The sequence below is a fragment of the Halichoeres trimaculatus genome, unplaced genomic scaffold, assembly GCF_033239565.1.
Source record: "Halichoeres trimaculatus isolate MK-OKI-2021-1 unplaced genomic scaffold, fHalTri1.1 fHalTri1_scaffold_42, whole genome shotgun sequence".
In the NCBI taxonomy this organism is placed as follows: domain Eukaryota; kingdom Metazoa; phylum Chordata; class Actinopteri; order Labriformes; family Labridae; genus Halichoeres; species Halichoeres trimaculatus.
The window spans coordinates 47,896-64,929 of record NW_027437220.1 but is presented as its reverse complement, the minus strand read 5'-3'; the positions used below and the strand labels follow the sequence as shown (position 1 = coordinate 64,929).

General features: G+C 40.7%; 1 long non-coding RNA gene across 1 annotated transcript in view; it reads right to left on the bottom strand.

Annotated features, from left to right (window-relative positions):
* Positions 1 to 1,427, bottom strand: part of LOC141786545 (uncharacterized) — a 30,958-nt gene extending 29,531 nt beyond the window's left edge. The window contains exon 1 of the long non-coding RNA XR_012597825.1: positions 919 to 1,427. This is a non-coding gene — a long non-coding RNA (uncharacterized LOC141786545). The remainder of the gene's footprint in view (positions 1 to 918) is intronic.
* Between the last annotated feature and the right edge of the window lie 15,607 nt (positions 1,428 to 17,034).

Here is a 17,034-nt window from a genome sequence, read left to right as displayed (position 1 = left end):
GACACTGCCAGCATGAAATACAGCAGAAAATAATATTCATATGAGAGGGTGGTTCTAAAGCCACATTTCCACCAAGCAGACCAGTTCGGTTCGTCTGGGTAAGGCATGGATTTTGTGGTGTTTCCACTGACTTATCCCGGGAAAGATCCCCAAATAACCGAGACGAGCCGTCCCACGTTTTAGGACCCTTTTCGTATGCAACTATTGCAGTTTTTCTCAGTTGCTTTGGTTCATTTCTCAGATCAGAATTGAAATTCTCAAAACTACTTGTTCAATCTTCACATCATTGTGTCACTTGTGCAGTAAATCAATTTCAATTGTTTGGACATGCATGCAAATGATTATGTAGAATTCTCTTTTGTTTGCTACATTATCAGGTGCTTTAGTCATATTTGTAGCCCACCTTTACCCACTATATTAGGAAAGGGCCTCTAGGTTCTTAAATATTATATTGAGAGCTAATGAAGAGATACTGCTTCATCTATGTTACTGTGTAAAAAATCCCAAGTGTGCCTTTAATATTCGATACCCACTCTTATTACGATCTTTCATACAGAGAAACCAAGATCAGATTAAATGATCAAACTTTTAAGTTAAATGCAAACTTCCAGTTTACTGAACATTTTTAAAATCAACATTATAACAAGTAAACCAACAATAAATCATAATTGCTCCTGAAATCTGTATTTTCTCAGTTTCTTGGCTTAAAATAATAAGTTTCTTAACTTGAAATAATATGTTTCTTAACTTAAAATAATAACCTATGTAAGGGGCCACACACACTCACACCTGCCTGGTTATTAAGTTTAGAAAAACCCTATAGTTGCAGGCCTGCGGTGAGGCCCAAAACTTAATTGCTGCTTCACTCTAGGAGCAAACCAAAATAAACCCTGAGCTTGTAGTTCAGTCAGTACTCACAGCCTCCAGTCCAAGTTCACGTGAAGAGAAATCCAAACAGTGTCCTACGATGACAGCTCCATCCTCCCACTTTGGCGAATGCAGGGTTAGCCTTTAGCAAGCGATGTCCAGGAAAGCAAAGATAAAATCCACACTTTGAACTTTTCCAGCAGTCTATTAGCACTTTGAGAACGACCAATCTTCATATCCAGTCCGGAATGATGAGAAAGAAGTCTCCATAGAAAGCTGACTGAGCAAAACTAGTCCGTTGGCGGCGCTACATCTGCTAGACTAGCGAATGCTACATGCTACGGTGCTAAACTGCTTCAAAAGTTCTGTAAACAACCTACTGCAGGGCAGACTTCGGGCAGAAATTATCCATAGTTGATCCACAAGCAATAGACGAGTGTTCATTGACGACCATTGAGCTAAAAGTCCAGAAAACTCTTCTAATTACTCAAAAATAGCAGCCACATGGCAGATTCAAATTGCGTCTCTCCAGGTCAAGCTAGCGTATCCCACTTCCGGTTTCTTAGTAAAGCGAATACGAAACTGATCGGCAAGGGTTGTGTACACAGCACTTCCTTTTAGCTCTTTCACAATAAAAACAAAATATAATACATGAAAACATTTTGTATTTCACTCGTTTTTAACTGATACTCATCACTCGTTTACTTTGAACAGATTTTAAACCTTTTTAACACATACATGAAATACAATTTTAACCATATTTATTTGTACTCTTAGATAATTATTTTATTTCTTTATTTTGTTTTTTTTTGTTTTTATTTATTTATTTTACTCAATGAAATCATAGCAATGAGTTTTATATTATTTTTATAAACTTGTCCTGGCAAACAATGGGGTTAATATAACGAAAGGGAAAATGGACCAATCACAATTTTCCCTTTGATGGTATCTTTGTAAATCAGCGACACATTCTGGCAGGTAGGGCAACGAATGCCTGTGTAACTCAAGCGAATGTGGACACAATTTGACAATGACAGTTGTCTTAGCCAATCATATTTTGATAAACTGTGGGCGGGCTCATACCTGTCATCTTCCGGGGAATCGCGAGTACTTACCAAACACCCCCTCCCTGCCCCTCTGCACTCTGACGGGGCAATATTTTACTTGACCAAAAACACAAATAAACAGACTCTCACCAAAAAAATCTGATATCTGTCTGCATTCACGCTTTATTTAGAGAATTTTCAGCGCGTTACTTTCACACAAAAACACAGCTAAATAAGGCTCTATAGTTCTCATGGTGTCGTAAAACGGCGCTACCTCTGCTGCAGAGCCACAGCTGGCTACGAGGCTCTCGCCACTTAGTGTATCAGTCTGTGGCGTTCCAGATATAAATAAACGCAGGTAGTCTGTCAGGACAAAGAGACACTGCGAGAACTAAAGCCTTATTTAGCGGTGTTTTTTGTGTGAAAGTAACGCGCTGAAAGTGCTCTACACAAAGCGTGAATGCAGACCGATATCAGATTTTTTCTGTGGGAGTCCGTTTATTTGTGTTTTTAATCAAGTAAAATATGGCTCCGTCTGAGTGCAGGGGAAACCAACAGAGGAGCAGTGAGGGGGTGTTTGGTGCGAGCGCTCTGGGCTTCTGCTGCACAAAAACACTGCTGTAGGGGTAATTTCTGCCCTAAACCTTGTGATAGGACCCAACTTGTTCCATCCTGGAGTATCACTTTCATGGATAAACACCAAACTGTAGCTGTGAGTGAGAGAGGAGAAAAGAGAAGATCTAGTTGGCAGAACGTGAAGAGAAATGGCAGAAAGTAATGGAGAAGACTGTGTGGTTGCTGGATTACTTGAAACTTGTTTTTTTTTGTTTTGTTTTTTTTTTCAATTTTATATCTTAATTTTTTTAATTGTTTGAATTTGTGTTAGGTGTTGCAGTGTTCAGGCACATGATAAATATTTAATCCCACAAAACTATCAATATACTAAACTTCCATGTCACATGATTCTGGCTATTGTTTTTATTTCTTTTTTTGATTGTTTATTGCCACATGTGGTCCCATGGTCCTACTGAAGGCCAAGTGGCTGGGGCCACGGTTCGCCTCTGACATTTATATATATATATATATATATATATATATATATATATATATATATATATATATATATATATATATATATATATAATTATAAATTGTCTTACTTCCCATGACATGTAGTCATTAGTTCATCACATAAGAGTTTACATTCAAAAGTGTTGAACAACTTATCGTAATATGTCAAACATCTTTCCATTGGACTTTTTTTCTGAATCTGTTTTTTTCGAAGTCAGGATTGGTAAATTGCTCCCTGGTTAATCTTGACTTCCTTACAATGGCTAAGGTTGGTTAAGAGATGCAGCCAAAAGCTGGGAGAACAACTGTGTCCTCAATCATTCAGACTTTTTGTGGAAAGAGACGATCTTTGTTGTGATGTGGATGAGAATTTCTGGCCCAACATACAGAAACATAAGGAGGTGTAGGAAGACTGCACTGCTCTGTAATTCCCACAGCACTGCATGAACAGTGTTCCCTAAAGAGACTGTCCTTATATGTTCATCACAATGATGGGGAAGGTCAACAGAGTGCAGCACAAACAGTGAAAGTAAAAATATGAATATTTTCCAGTCTCTTGTCATCAATCTCCCACATACACTTAGATGTAACTTACAATTTCCATTAACTGTCATCAAAGCTTTAGGCATAGTTATACATCAGAACTTCCTTCCAGAATACTCTGTTATACTGACAACATGACTAAGCACTTTAACTTCTCTATCAATACACAGACACAAGGACTCATCATTCTGATGCACAGGCATGTTCATTGACACAGAAATTTACTTTTAAGGGATGAACTAAAGATTTTTCGAACAATACTGGCTTTTGCAGGTAATCGATGGTGTTTTGCAATTTGTACAAACTGTTCTGAAAAATGCACTTATTGTTTTGCAATTGGCAATGATGATTCGAGAAATGTACCAAAGCAACTGAAAAAAAAAATATAAATATATATATATATATATATATATATATATATATATATATATATATATATATATATAAATTTTTATATATATATATATATATATATATATATATATATATATATATATATATATATATATATACATACTATATAAGTGTTGTCAGGCGATTAAAAAAATTAATCTGATTAATTACAGGATTTGTAATTAATTAATCTAATTAATACCATTTTAATCTCATATCTGCTTAAGGTCCCAAAATAAAGACTTTGAATTCCAGGACATTAAAATTACATTAAAAGACATTTAAAAATAAGGTGGGAATATATACAACACATTTTTAGGTACCCTGAGGCATAAGGAACGTATTATGAAAAGTTTTTATGGTTCTATCTTTACAAAATCTACACAGTCCTGCACCTAAGGTAAGCTGATTTGATTTTTAGGACGTTTTTTGCTTCTGTTCACATTTTTACTCGATGTGGACTCAATTTTCACTGCAATATGAACTTCTATACTTCTATGAGGTCAGGAGAACCAGGGCTAAAGGCTAAAAACTGTGAGGAACTATATACAAAACACTTTTTTCAAGTCTTGGATCAAAGAAAAGTGAAGTATTCTCAGTTTAACATGCTCTGAACACACAAACTGTTGCTCATTGGTGCAGAGCAGCCCCAAGCTAACACACGACACAAGGAAGATGGAAGGAAATTTTCAAAGAATTCTTTAGATTTAAACACATGACATTTATCGATCATTCAGGGCTTGTTTGGTGCAGTAAAAAGTGTAAAATGACCTGTTTTTTACAGAATTGAGCTAGACCAAACGGTTGATTTTCTGTAGATTTTCAAATAGGACGTATATAAACAAGATGTGGACGACAGTCCCATTAACAGTGCTCTCTCTAACCCCCCGTGCAAAGCATGTTGCTGACGTCAGGTGTGATACATTCAGGGACCGTCCGAAATTTGAAAATCTGACGAGAACACCACTTCTTCCATGTAGGACAAACGGTTTGTAAATGCTAGGCATTTGAAAATAAGTGCGTCTTTGAAAGCCTCGCATGTTTGGGATCCAGATTAATCTGCGTTCATTTTTAGAACGCGTTAATTTGCGGTGTCATTAATTAATCTAATTAACTGGTTAAAATGACAGCCCTAATATGTGTGTATATATATATATATAAATATATATATACATATATATATATATATATATATATATATATATATATATATATATATATATATATATATATATATATATATATGTGTGTGTGTGTGTGTGTGTGTGTGTGTGTGTGTGTGTGTGTGTATATCAGTGGCGATTGCTCTAAGACTGCAAGGGAAGCTCAGCTTCCCCTAAAATGTCCCCCAAAAAGTGGTGCTATGTACTGCTGTGTGTACATTTCATTGACAAAATGAATTCCTTCATCTTTTGTTCAGAATCAGCTACCTATCACAGGTAACAGGCTTAACCTCCTCCTCGTTCATCCCCGCAGCATCTCAAGCGCTTAAACACAGTCAGACGCTGGGCGTCTTCTGACTTCACGGAGAAGCGGGTTGTTCCACTGTGGAAACTGGACGGTTATTGGATAAACGCTGGGCTTTGTCTCGTCCTCGGACACGAAGCGTCTCTGGGGGTCTATGAGACAGTGGGCTGGCCTGGACGCTGGGCTTCTGCATGGTGATTGGATGATCTGTCAGAGGCCGAATCCCTTTTTGATTGACAGTGAAATGAGCCAGTCAGCGATCTTGAAGTATAACCCTCCACGGGAGCATCTTCTCAGTTGTACATTCAGTTGTTCTGGACTGATTCGGTGGCTTTAGCGATCCCAAGCGAGTTTACCTTTCTTAAAAACGACGAGCGTTGTGTTTAAAGATTCTCTCTCTTTTCACCAATACAGCTACAGCTACAGCTATAGCTGCCGAGTTTCTCCCCCGTCACTCACACTTACAGCCTGCAGGTGTAGAGAGGAGCTTCTGTTTAAAGCGGCTCAAGTCTAACACCCACAACACAATGGGCCAAGACCCTTTTAGCAGTCTAGCTCTGCTGGCCATTGAGAGAACACTGGTAAAATCCCTGGAAAAAACACCTGGTTGATACGACAGGGTCACAGATCATTTTCTTGAGAAGAATGGAGGGTAGAATTTACGTTTAAATATATAATCCAATTTATGATGAAGGCTGGAAAAAATGAGCTTCCCCTCCTTGACTTGACCAGCAATCAATTTTACTGTAAAATAACAGATTTTCAAAGTAAAAATTTTAGATCCTAAAATAAAGGAGTAATAGCTGTGATGTTTTGGTGGCTTTAAATTTTTATGTTAGCCATAAGTTCTGACAATTCTTGGTCTGGATGTTTTCACTACTACTCTGACTTCTCACAAACGAGAAACCAAGCGATTAATGTGGAATAACATTAATTTTTTTTGTTATCCATGAGTTCCCACAAATTTTGTTCCGTATGTTTTTGGTACCTGTCTGACTACTTACAAAAAAATTCAAGAAATTTTATTTTAGAAAGAAGAGATTTTCAAAGTTTAAAGTCTTACACTATAGAATTGAAGGAGTAATATCTCTGATGATTTGGTGGCTTTCTTTTTTTTTCTTTTTTTTTTTTTTCTTTTTCCCCCTTGTCCTGTTCATTGTCACAACAACAGAATTATGGTCTGGCTACCGTATTGTGCAGAACACATTTGCTTTTTCCAAAAGGGAGCCGTTAGTGTATAAGGCTCCCTTTGAGTGTTAAAATTGTACTCTTTATTACTGTTTTTGGATATATATTTTATACATATATATACATACACACACATACGTATATATGCACACACACACACACACACACACACACACACACACACACACATATATATATATATATATATATATATATACACACATACGCATACATGTATCCATACAGTTTCCCTCCCGTATATTGCCAAGTTTGAAGATTACTGCTTAACCAGAACAAGGTGATATCAGGAAAGAAACAGTGATAAAGGGAAAGAGTGTAGAGAAGAGACTAGACAGAGGGGGAGAGAGAGACAACAAAACAACAGTAGAGAGCAACCACAACAACTGAACAAATGACTACAGACAGGAGAAATAAACAACCAGCTACTGAGCCTGAAAAGAGGCAGTATCCTGAGGTCTTTGACATCATAATCACAAGAAGCACCTGTGGAGAAATGAACTGGAGAAATCATGAGTAGCAGTGAGCACAACAACGACAATTGTAAAAAGGTACATATACGTATATAGAAATATACACAGAAGCATATACTCACCTACACATATAGGGGTACAGGTGGCAGTACAGAATATTGGGTTTGATTTAGGTCAGGTGATCATGCCAAGGTGTGATCATGCAGATGTGGCCCCGCTGTTCCCAGAGGCCAAACACGCACTGAGACAGCCCTCATATCCGGGCATCTAGCAGCCACAACAGAGCACAGGGCCCAGACAGACCACCACGGAGACAGCAGCACGCCAACCCAGGAGGAGGCAAGGAGGGGGCGTCCCCCGACACTGCGGAGGGAGGACCCCAGGGGGCCAGGGACTGAGGCCTACAGGCCCCGCTAGACGCAGGGCCCCCGATCGAGTGCAGGGGGTAGGACCCAGGGTCACCTGTGCCCAAGGGCCACTCACCCCCGAGGAGGGAGGGTTCGGCCAGGTACCCGGGAGGAGGGACCCAGCCCAGGCCACCACCCATCACGAGTCGGTGCCAGCCCCCAGCGCACCCGGCCAGACACCGGAGACCACAGAAGTCCTCTCCCCAAAAACCCAGTGTCCCCCTTACACAACCCCCTGTCCCAACCCACCCCTATCCCCCTCTCATCTGTACCCCAGCTCACCAGCCCTCCACTGGGACCCTGACACCCGCACATAAACATTCTGTCCATCCATACCCATACGTTGACACAACAGCACAACGACACCACAGCACCACAAAACGACCACACAACAACATCACAACACGGCAGCACCATATCACAACACACCTTTGGAGCCTCCAGCCACTCAGGTGGTGAAATACCCCTCCTTTTCCTCCTCACTCACCAAAAAATAAAAAAAAAAATTAAAATTTTTTTTTAAAAAGGATTAAATAAATAAATAAATAAATGAATAAGTAAATATGTAAATATAAAGCCATGGGCATCCCCCGGGGCGCCGCAGGATCCCCGCTGTGCCACTTGCCCAGAACCCAAGGCAGCAGATCCCTTTTTTACCCCATGCCCCAGGGGGCACTGTAGAAACAGGGGTGTGAGAAGAGCTCCCTACCCCACCTCTGATTTGGTGGCTTTCAATTTTTTTGTTATCCATAGTTCTGACAATTCTTGGTCTGTACGTTTTCAGTACCACTCTGACTTCTCATAGACTCAATCAATTTTACTGAAGAAAGACAGAGATTTTTTAAAGTTTAAAGTCTTACATTTTAAAATGGAGTAATATCTCTGGTGTTTGGGTTGGCTTTTAATTTTTATTATTATTATTTTTTTCTTTTTTTTTGTTATCCATAAGTTCCTACAATTCTTGGTCTGTATGTTTTCAGAGCCACTCTGACTTCTCACCATAGAATGGAACTTATTGTCAATGTAACAAGTACAACGAAATTGAAGTCGCAGCAGCAATCAAGAAAACAAAAGTAAGAAAGTGCAAAAAGGTCCATAAGAAAAAAGATTATGATAGCTTGTCTATCATTCTCCAGTTCAGCCAGCCTCCACCTCCACACGGTCCGGACTGAGCTTCTTTCAGTCATGCTCCATCTCTGTCTTCTGTATCCTGTCTACTCAGGTGAAGCTCTTCCAACATGACGTTGGTGTCTGATGTTAGCTTCGTTAGCCATGTCTGTGAATAGCATGATGCTACTCTGCCCTCTGGAATTCCCTCTATTGCTGGGTTAGCATGGATAGTTTGTCCATCTTATTGGAGATAGATCTTACATATCCAATAACGATGGATCCAACAGGTCTATGTCTCAAACAGGTCCATGTCGTCACTTCTTAGTTCACACCTGAGAACCATCACGTCGTCCTCACCTCCTACTCCTCACCTTGTAGGAAGACATCGGGCCTTACACCAGTTAGCGTTGACATGCTACAGGCTGCAAACAGCTGAGTTCACATGTAAACAATGCAGCCATGGTTACATGTAGGATCCCCAGACAAACACAGGAGCAAAAGTTGTAAAAATATCACTAAGCCACAAAAAGTTTGGTGTCCATGACCAACAAATGAGTCACACAAAGTAATGATCCACTCCAAATACAAAGATTACAAAATAAGAGACGAAAAAATTACTAGAAACGGACAGGAAAGAGAGAGCTTCTGCAAAGGCAGCCATAACCAACAGAGCGGCGCCTAGCAATAGGTTGTATTTTGTTATCTATATTTATCTTATTTGTGTTAACTGAAACATATTCCTACCTGTACAATAATATATTTCTTCATTGCTGCTCTGGGTGCTCCATAAAACCCTATTCAGTGTTACTACAAGCTTAATCTTTATGATTAGACTTTTAAGACTTTAATCTGACATGTGAACTGCAGGTGTCTTGCCGCCCTGCTCTTGCACTCCATGAACACTGCTCAAACAGGGTGTATATCAGTGTATCATGGCTGACGACCTCAACACCTTCTACTGCAGATTCGAAAGGGACCACTTCACACCTGCCCCTCTCCTCTCTGCAGTCACTCTGCCCCCCCTGCTACCACCCACTGACACTGAGCCCCTCATCTCAACTCCATCTCACCCCCGGGGCTCCAGCACACCCACCCCCCAAACCCTCCAAGTGAGCGAGGAGGAAGTGACCCGGCTGCTGCAGGGACAAAAAAACAGGAAAGCTCCAGGCCCTGACGGGGTTTCCCACTCCTGTCTGCGAGCCTGTGCAGACCAGCTAGCTCCTGTCTTCACCCAGCTCTTCAACCGGTCCCTGGAGCTGGGGTGGTCCCCTCCTGCTTCAAGCGCTCCACCATCATCCCTGTCCCCAAGAAACCCTACATCTCAGGACTAAATGACTACAGGCCTGTCGTGCTGACATCTGTGGTCATGAAGACCTTTGAGCGGCTGGTGTTGGCCCACCTGAAGACCCTCACAAAGGACCTGCTGGACCCCCTGCAGTTTGCCTACGGGGCAAACAGATCAGTGGACGACGCTGTCAACTTGGGGCTGCATTACATCCTGCAGCACCTGGATCATCCTGGGACCTATGCCGTGTCCTTTTTGTGGACTTCAGCTCGGCCTTCAACACTGTGGTCCCCCCCTCCCTCTGCTCCAAACTGGCCCAGCTCACTGTGCCTCCTGCACTCTGTCAGTGGATCTACAGCTTTCTGACTGACAGAAGTCAGCAGGTGAGGCTGGGGCAGGCCATTTCGGACATTTGGACCACCAGCACAGGGACTCCCCAAGGATGTGTCCTGTCTCCACTACTCTTCTCCCTCTACACCAATGAGTGCACCTCCACAGACGCCTCTGTGAAGCTGCTGAAATTTGCAGACGACACCACCATCATCGGTCTCATCCAGGACGGTGATGAGACTGCTTACAGACAGCAAGTGGATCAGCTGGTGCTCTGGTGTAGTCAGAATAACCTGGAGCTGAACTCGCTCAAGGCGGTGGAGATGATAGTGGACTTTAGGAGACATCCCCCCGCCCGGTCCTCAACAGCCCGGTGTCCATTGTGGAGCACTTCACATTCCTGGGCACGATCATCACGCAGGATCTGAAGTGGGAGCAGAACATCAGCTCCATCCTCAAGAAGGCTCAGCAGCGGATGTACTTCCTGCGCCTCCTGAGGAGACATGGACTGCCCCCTGAGCTGCTGCTGCAGTTCTACACTGCAGTCATCGAGTCCGTTCTGTGCTCCTCCATCACTGTGTGGTTTGGAGCTGCCACCAGGCAGGACCGATTCAGACTGCAGCGCACTGTGAGGACTGCTGAGCGCATCATTGGTGTCCCCCTGCCCTCCATCCAGGACCTCTACTGCTCTAGGACTCAGAGGAGAGCAGGAAACATTGTGAGGGACTCCACTCACCCTGCTTACGGACTCTTTGAACTGCTCCGGCAAGCGCCTCAGAGCTCTGCGGACCAGGACAAGCCGGCACAGGAGTAGTTTCTATCCGTCTGCAGTCTCCATATTAAATAATAAAAGCTGTTACTAACACTGGCACCTTTTTAGAACAGTTTATAGCTGCACTACGGACCGCACAGTTGCACTTTTCCAACTTCAATTGTAAATATCCCAGTATTCTGTAAATATTTCTGATGCACATTTTATCCCAGCCCTTTTCTACACCCACATCTTTTTATTTATCTATTGTTTATTGTCATGTTTATGTGTCATGTTTGTGTGTACCTCTTGTGCTCGAGACAACAACTGCCGGAGTCAAATTCCTTGTATGTGTTGCATACTTGGCAATAAAAACAGATTCTGATTCTGATTCTGAATCAGTACAGCACGCACAGTGCAACCTTTTCTCAGAACAGTACTCAATTTGTTAATTGATCAAGGGCGCCATCTAGCGACCATATTTAACTCATACACTTATCTAACAGCAAACACAGGAAAAGATACAAATCAGTGTCATCTTATAATGCTTTTAATATTTTGTCATACACAAGTTCGTTTCGCTCCAAAAATTATTTTGGTTCAAACAAACAATGTGATTCAGGTTAATTTGAAAAATCTAAAATTTGTTTTAATGTCATCACTATTAGGAGGATCACTGTGCAGAAATTCAGATCACCTATCATTGTTCTCCTTCGCTTTTTCCTGCAGTAGCTGTCACACTCGACAACCAACACATGAAAAAAACAAAAGCAACTGTGTTTAAATTATAGGTCATTTCTGGGTGTTTCTGGCTCTGCAAAGCATGTTGGTACATTACCACGACTCTGCGATGCAGGTACAAGAGAACTGTGGAATCATTATGCGTCTATGAAATAATAACCTGTTCGGTGCTGTTTTGGCATCCAGCATATTATTGTTGTGCTTTCTACGATCATTGCACCTTTCTGCATTCTCTGTCCTCTTTAGCTTTTTCCTGCAAAAGCTGTGATATTTGACCCCCAAGACATGAGAAACTTTCAAAGTTAAGGGGAAGACAATCGCGAATGAGTGTACCTGCAGTTTAAAGTTTGATTTAAATTATATGTCATTAATAGGTTTTTCTGGCTAAGGCAAAGTGTTTTAGTGCTTAACCGGGATTCTATGATGCAGGTACACGAGAACTGTGCAAATCAATCGTGCTTTTGTGACACAATCACTGAAATGAATAATTCCGAATACACTTCGAGTGTCGTGAGCCTTTTCGGGTTTGTTTTTGAATGCAGCATGTTATTGTGTTTTTCGGGGTGTTTGTCGCTCTACAGAGCGTTTGGGGTCATTATAATGACTCTTTGATGCAGGTACAAGAACAACTGTGGAATCATTATGCTTTTGTGACACTAATACTGAAATTATAAAAACAGAGTACAAAAACATGTAATTCCGTGTCCTGAGCATTTTCTGTGCTGTTTTGGCATCCAGCATGTTATTGTAGTGCTTTCTACGATCATTGCACCTTTCTGCGTTCTCTTTCCGCTTAGGCTTTTTCCTGCAAATACTGTGATATTTGACCCCAGAAACGCGAGGAACTTTCCAATTCAAGGGAAGAAAAGTATGAATAAGAGTTTACAGTTTGATTTAAATAATAACATTTTTATGTTTTTCTCGATAAAGCAAAGCGCTTTTGGTGCTAAACCACGACTCTATGATACATGGGAACTGTAAAACAATTGTGCTTTTGTCACACACCTACTGAAATGATAAATCAGAGTACTTCTCCCGTTTCCTGAGCCTTTTTTGTACTGATTTGTCTTATTTAGCATGTTTTCTAGTCTTTTTGGTGTTTCTCTCCCCGCAAAGCGTTTTGGTTCATTACAGTGACTCTCTGATGCAGATTCAAGAAAGACCGAGGAATTATTATGCTTTTGTGGCACTAATCCTGAAATGAGCAAAACACAGTGCAAATACATGTAATTCGGTGTCCTGAGCCTTTTTCTGTGCTGTTTTGGCATCCAGCATGCGATTGAAGTGCTTTCTATGATCATTGCAAATTTCTGCATTCTCTGTGCTCTTACGCTTTTTCCTGCAAATACTGTGATATTTGACCCCCAAAACGCGAGAAACTTTCAAATTCAAGGGAAGACAAATGCGAATAAGAGTTAACAGTTTGATTAAAAATAAAAGGTCATTTTCATGTTTTCCTCGCTGAAGCAAAGCGCTTTTGGTGCTAAACCACGACTCTATGCAGGTAGATGGGAACTGTAAAACAATTGTGCTTTTGTGACACTATGACTGAAATGATAAATCAGAGTACACTCCGTTTCCTGAGCCTTTTTTGTGCTGATTTGTCTTATTCAGCGTGTTTTCTAGTCTTTTTGGTGTTTCTCGCCCCGCAAAGCGTTTTGGTTCATTACAGCGACTCTCTGATGCAGATTCAAGAAAGACCGAGGAATTATCATGCTTTTGTGGCACTAATCCTGAAATGAGCAAAACACAGTGCAAATACATGTAATTCGGTGTCCTGAGCCTTTTTCTGTGCTGTTTTGGCATCCAGCATGCGATTGAAGTGCTTTCTATGATCATTGCAAATTTCTGCATTCTCTGTCCTCTTACGCTTTTTCCTGCAAATACTGTGATATTTGACCCCCAAAACGCGAGAAACTTTCAAATTCAAGGGAAGACAAATGCGAATAAGAGTTAACAGTTTGATTAAAATAATAGGTCATTTTCATGTTTTTCTCGATAAAGCAAAGCGCTTTTGGTGCTAAACCACGACTCTATGCAGGTAGATGGGAACTGTAAAACAATTGTGCTTTTGTGACACTATGACAGAAATGATAAATCAGAGTACACTCCGTTTCCTGAGCCTTTTTTGTGCTGATTTGTCTTATTCAGCAGGTTTTCTAGTCTTTTTGGTGTTTCTCTCCCCGCAAAGCGTTTTGGTTCATTACAGTGACTCTCTGATGCAGATTCAAGAAAGACCGAGGAATTATCATGCTTTTGTGGCACTAATCCTGAAATGAGCAAAACACAGTGCAAATACATGTAATTCGGTGTCCTGAGCCTTTTTCTGTGCTGTTTTGGCATCCAGCATGCGATTGAAGTGCTTTCTATGATCATTGCAAATTTCTGCATTCTCTGTCCTCTTACGCTTTTTCCTGCAAATACTGTGATATTTGACCCCCAAAACGCGAGAAACTTTCAAATTCAAGGGAAGACAAATGCGAATAAGAGTTAACAGTTTGATTAAAATAATAGGTCATTTTCATGTTTTTCTCGATAAAGCAAAGCGCTTTTGGTGCTAAACCACGACTCTATGCAGGTAGATGGGAACTGTAAAACAATTGTGCTTTTGTGACACTATGACAGAAATGATAAATCAGAGTACACTCCGTTTCCTGAGCCTTTTTTGTGCTGATTTGTCTTATTCAGCAGGTTTTCTAGTCTTTTTGGTGTTTCTCGCCCCGCAAAGCGTTTTGGTTCATTACAGCGACTCTCTGATGCAGATTCAAGAAAGACCGAGGAATTATCATGCTTTTGTGGCACTAATCCTGAAATGAGCAAAACACAGTGCAAATACATGTAATTCGGTGTCCTGAGCCTTTTTCTGTGCTGTTTTGGCATCCAGCATGCGATTGAAGTGCTTTCTATGATCATTGCAAATTTCTGCATTCTCTGTCCTCTTACGCTTTTTCCTGCAAATACTGTGATATTTGACCCCCAAAACGCGAGAAACTTTCAAATTCAAGGGAAGACAAATGCGAATAAGAGTTAACAGTTTGATTAAAATAATAGGTCATTTTCATGTTTTTCTCGATAAAGCAAAGCGCTTTTGGTGCTAAACCACGACTCTATGCAGGTAGATGGGAACTGTAAAACAATTGTGCTTTTGTGACACTATGACAGAAATGATAAATCAGAGTACACTCCGTTTCCTGAGCCTTTTTTGTGCTGATTTGTCTTATTTAGCATGTTTTCTAGTCTTTTTGGTGTTTCTCTCCCCGCAAAGCGTTTTGGTTCATTACAGTGACTCTCTGATGCAGATTCAAGAAAGACCGAGGAATTATTATGCTTTTGTGGCACTAATCCTGAAATGAGCAAAACACAGTGCAAATACATGTAATTCGGTGTCCTGAGCCTTTTTCTTTGCTGTTTTGGCATCCAGCATGCGATTGAAGTGCTTTCTATGATCATTGCAAATTTCTGCATTCTCTGTCCTCTTACGCTTTTTCCTGCAAATACTGTGATATTTGACCCCCGAAACGCGAGAAACTTTCAAATTCAAGGGAAGACAAATGCGAATAAGAGTTAACAGTTTGATTAAAATAATAGGTCATTTTCATGTTTTTCTCGATAAAGCAAAGCGCTTTTGGTGCTAAACCACGACTCTATGCAGGTAGATGGGAACTGTAAAACAATTGTGCTTTTGTGACACTATGACAGAAATGATAAATCAGAGTACACTCCGTTTCCTGAGCCTTTTTTGTGCTGATTTGTCTTATTTAGCATGTTTTCTAGTCTTTTTGGTGTTTCTCTCCCCGCAAAGCGTTTTGGTTCATTACAGTGACTCTCTGATGCAGATTCAAGAAAGACCGAGGAATTATTATGCTTTTGTGGCACTAATCCTGAAATGAGCAAAACACAGTGCAAATACATGTAATTCGGTGTCCTGAGCCTTTTTCTTTGCTGTTTTGGCATCCAGCATGCGATTGAAGTGCTTTCTATGATCATTGCAAATTTCTGCATTCTCTGTCCTCTTACGCTTTTTCCTGCAAATACTGTGATATTTGACCCCCAAAACGCGAGAAACTTTCAAATTCAAGGGAAGACAAATGCGAATAAGAGTTAACAGTTTGATTAAAATAATAGGTCATTTTCATGTTTTTCTCGATAAAGCAAAGCGCTTTTTGGTGCTAAACCACGACTCTATGCAGGTAGATGGGAACTGTAAAACAATTGTGCTTTTGTGACACTATGACTGAAATGATAAATCAGAGTACACTCCGTTTCCTGAGCCTTTTTTGTGCTGATTTGTCTTATTCAGCGTGTTTTCTAGTCTTTTTGGTGTTTCTCGCCCCGCAAAGCGTTTTGGTTCATTACAGCGACTCTCAGATGCAGATTCAAGAAAGACCGAGGAATTATCATGCTTTTGTGGCACTAATCCTGAAATGAGCAAAACACAGTGCAAATACATGTAATTCGGTGTCCTGAGCCTTTTTCTTTGCTGTTTTGGCATCCAGCATGCGATTGAAGTGCTTTCTATGATCATTGCAAATTTCTGCATTCTCTGTCCTCTTACGCTTTTTCCTGCAAATACTGTGATATTTGACCCCCAAAACGCGAGAAACTTTCAAATTCAAGGGAAGACAAATGCGAATAAGAGTTAACAGTTTGATTAAAATAATAGGTCATTTTCATGTTTTCCTCGCTGAAGCAAAGCGCTTTTGGTGCTAAACCACGACTCTGTGCAGGTAGATACATGGGAACTGTAAAACAATTGTGCTTTTGTGACACTATGACTGAAATGATAAATCAGAGTACACTCCGTTTCCTGAGCCTTTTTTGTGCTGATTTGTCTTATTCAGCAGGTTTTCTAGTCTTTTTGGTGTTTCTCGCCCCGCAAAGCGTTTTGGTTCATTACAGCGACTCTCTGATGCAGATTCAAGAAAGACCGAGGAATTATCATGCTTTTGTGGCACTAATCCTGAAATGAGCAAAACACAGTGCAAATACATGTAATTCGGTGTCCTGAGCCTTTTTCTGTGCTGTTTTGGCATCCAGCATGCGATTGAAGTGCTTTCTATGATCATTGCAAATTTCTGCATTCTCTGTCCTCTTACGCTTTTTCCTGCAAATACTGTGATATTTGACCCCCAAAACGCGAGAAACTTTCAAATTCAAGGGAAGACAAATGCGAATAAGAGTTAACAGTTTGATTAAAATAATAGGTCATTTTCATGTTTTTCTCGATAAAGCAAAGCGCTTTTGGTGCTAAACCACGACTCTATGCAGGTAGATGGGAACTGTAAAACAATTGTGCTTTTGTGACACTATGACTGAAATGATAAATCAGAGTACACTCCGTTTC